This window comes from Dendrobium catenatum, unplaced genomic scaffold (genome assembly GCF_001605985.2).
Source record: "Dendrobium catenatum unplaced genomic scaffold, ASM160598v2 fragScaff_scaffold_431, whole genome shotgun sequence".
Lineage (NCBI taxonomy): Eukaryota > Viridiplantae > Streptophyta > Magnoliopsida > Asparagales > Orchidaceae > Dendrobium > Dendrobium catenatum.
The window spans coordinates 335,735-339,798 of NW_021318893.1; positions in this window are offsets into that span (position 1 = coordinate 335,735).

The window sequence follows — 4,064 nt, forward strand, 5'->3', positions numbered from 1 at the left end:
TTCGCTGCCACTGATCTAGGTGGGGCCCACGAGTGCAAAAATGCCATTTTTTGCTATTTTGGGCCCAAAAAATTTCAAAAAATTTGGAAATTTTTTTTTTAAAAAAAATGGGGAGTTTGAAAATGGCAATAACTCCCCCCTTTGCCTCTGGCTTTCTGACAGTTGAGGCTTCTGCTATTTTTGAGTGAGAAATTTCCCCTGCTCGAAGCCCCCTCCTCTTGTGTAGGAGTTAGGGGATTTTTCTTCTTCTCCCCCTCGGCTTTCTAACGGTTGAGGCTTCCGCTATTTGCGAGTGAGAAATTTCCCCTGCTCGAATTAGTGCCCCTCCTCTCGTGTAGGAGTTAGGAGATTTTTCTTCTTCTTTCCCCTGGCTTTCTAACGGTTGAGGCTTCCGCTATTTGTGAGTGAGAAATTTTTCCTGCTCGACTTGGCGCCCCTCCTCTAGTGCAAAAGTTAAGGGATTTCTTCCGCCCCTCTCCCCCGGCTTTCTGACGGTTGAGGCTTCCGCTTTTTTCGAGTGGAAGATTTCCCCTGCTCGAATTAGCGCCCATCCTGTCGTGCAGCAAGTAGAGGATTTCTCTCCCGGATCTCCATCTATTTCTTTTCCTACTCCAGGGGCTTTCTGCTATCTTTTATAGGAGATCTTCCCTACTTAGAATTGCACCCCCCATTTAGTAAGGAAATCGAAATGGGTGATCACACTTCTACCAAAAATGTTTCCGTCGTAGAAGATCGCCCTACTGCCCGTTCTGAGGGTTCGAAGAAGGTTCCTAAGGCGACAAAAGCTGATGACGTTATCTCCACCATTACCGAAGATTCCTTCATCTCTTTTATGAAAAAGTTCCATTTTCCTAATGATTTGGTGATGAAGGTGCCGACAAGATCTGATCGTGCCTGCTTCCCTCCCCAGGGATACGTGATAGTATACGAGTTTAGTTTGCGAGCAAGGTTGCGGTTTCCGCCGCCTCCTGAACTGATTGATATCCTGACGGGCTGCGGATTGAGTTTGTCTCAATTTTCTTATCGGGCTATGTCGGTCGTAATGGGCCTAATTGCATTTTTCAGAGACCGGGAGTGATGTTGTCTCCAGACTGCCTATCTCGGATGGGGCGTATCTATGCAGATGCACATGGTCGTATCTCTTTTAGATCCAAGTGGATGGATATCCGTACCAGGGATCCGTCTAAAGATTGGATCAGCGACTTCTTCTATGTGCAGAATGATTCGGGCCTTCAAGAAAAATGGGGAAAGTTGAAGGAGCTACCTATCCCCCTTCATATTGGAGCGAAAGACTTGCTGAGGATACTGAAGCTTCCTGATATCGATGCCCTCCATTATGAGATGTGTTGTCTGAGCAGATGTATTGACGAAGAATATTTATTCAAGATGGGACTGTCTACTCAAGTAGGGAGGACGCATGCACAGAAGTTGAAGAAATCTGCAAAAGTTTCGGAGACCCAAAAAATTCAATCCAAGCGACCAGAGATTGAGGGAAATTCACAGGCGCCTAAGAAGAAGAAGTTGGACGAAGTTTTGACAGTTGCGGGAAAGGTCCTCGTTCTCTGGTCGCTTGGATTGACCTTTTGGTTCTCTAGAACTTTCACAGATTTCTTCAATATCTATACATGCAATCTCCCTGCTTGAGTAGATAATCCCACCTTAAATAAGTATTCTTCATCTATGTATTTGCTCTAATAACACACCTCATAATAGAGGGCGTCAATACCAAGAAGCTTCAATATCCTCAATAAATCTTTCGCTCCAATGTGAAGGGGGATGGGCAACTTTTCTTCAACTTTTCCCATTTTTCTTAAAGGCTCCAATCATTTTGCACAAAAAAGAAGTCACTAATCCAGTCTTTCGACGGATCTCGGGTGCGAATATCCAACCACTTAGATCTGAAGGAGATACGATCCTGCGTATCACTAAAGAGACGCCCCATCCAAGAAAGATAATCTGAAGACAACTCCACTCCACGGTCTCTAAAAAGCACAATCAGGCCAATTACGATTGACATGGCTCTGTAGGAAATTGAGATAAACTCACTCCACAGATCGTTAGAATGTCAATCAATTCAGGAGGGGGTGGAAAACGCAGCCCCGCTCGCAAATTGAATTCGTACACCATCACATATCCCGGAGGAGGAAAGCAAGCGCGATCAGATTTTACCAGCACCTTCATCACCAGATCTTGAGGAAAATGAAAATTTTTCCTAAAAGAAATGAAGGAATCGTCAATGATGGTGGAGATAAAATCATCAATATTCAATGCCTTGTGAATCTTCTTCGTGCCCTCAAATCGGTCGTTAAGACGATCTTCTTTGGCGAGAGGATTTTTGTGGATGTGTGATGGTATACTACCAGTTCTCGCGTTGATACTAGAGAATTTTTCTCTATTAGATGCAAAAAGAAGAAGAGATTAAGGAGAGTATAACAGGAGAGTAGAGAATAAGAAGTCACCATGAGAATAGAGCTTCGAAGCTTTTCTTTGGAGAACATGGCATAAGCCACGAGCATATGGGGCTTTATAGGCATGGTTTATTGTGTATAATGCTATTATTAGGAACCTCGTATGGTTGTCCATTTTTAATGCTTCTTCAGCTTCAATACCTTAAAATAACAAAAGTTAGTTGGCTTGGAAGAACTGCTTTCTTAAAATAAAATCAAATAGTTATTTGGGGAATTCCAAACTCTTTCATATTATGTGCTTTTGTTCGGCAACGAACTCTAAAATGATAAATATTTATAACTTGAAAGAGCATGTTTCTAAAAATGGTATTTTTAGCCGAATGCGGGCTTTCAAAGCAGGCAAAACCCGACCAAACGAAACCCCCAACCGTCGCCGGCGACCTGTCCAGCCGAGCCTAGCATTCAAATTTCTACAAACGGACATCTCTCGATCTCACGCCCTTGCCCGGAATCGTGCCAGACCGACGTCCGGCCCCATTCCTTCGGCCTCGACTCCGACTTACGCAAGCAAAACCGCACCGCCATCCTTTCTCCGGCTTCACTCTCGCGAACAAGCCAAGCTCTAACTCCCCATCCTTTGTGCGAAACGAGGCTCTTCCAGCCTCTGTTGCGATCGAACCTCAACTTATTCCCGTTAATGAAGACTGATCTTCGTGTTCTTATTTGAAACAGTAAGGGAGTGGGGTATTTGATTATTATTATTAATAGAATGTTATTAATAATAATAATTAGAATTAAAGAGATCTATATATTCTTGTTGTTATTTTTAACAAAATGTTAGTAATGATTATAATTAATAATAAACAATAAAAATTATTATTATTATTATTATTAAAGAAGGAGAAATAGATCGCAATCATCAAATCAAAAGACTTGAAGGAAGTCTCGAGGTTAATTCCGTCCCCCGAAGCTCTAGGTCGTTGATCTGATCCGATCGAATGGGATTGAAGACTTGAAAACTACTTTTTGGGTTGATTCGCTCTCCTATACTCCTCTCCATTAATTTGATCTGACTGATTAAACCTAAAAGGGCTAGTGCCCTCCCCTTACATCCCCTCTTAGGGAGAGGATGCTAGGAGGCTACTGAAATTTATTCGAAAATCTTGTAATTAGGTGAATTTTGGAAAACACAAATCTAATTTAAAATCAATTACACAAATTAATTGGATAATAATTTCAACATAAAGTGAAATGAATTAATTAATCTTAATATGAAACTTTAAATTAATTTAGTGATTAACTTAATAACTAATAATTGAATTTATTGAAATCCAAATTTAAAATAAAATTTATCTGATCCGATAATTATAAGCTTTAAAATCAAAACATAAATCAAATCTTTAAAATTCATATTATTAAACGTTAAATTAAATTAAATCTAATCAAAAGATATCTTAGATATTAATTAACTCAAACAGATGAATTTAATTAAAATGATTAAACTAATTTTTAACTAAACATAAATTTGAAATCAGTTAACTAAAAAAATCCTTTTAAAACTTAACTCATAAATTTAATCCTGAAATTAAAATTAACTGAAAATCAAATAAAATCAATTAATTCCCAAGATAACTAATTCTTATCTATATATATATA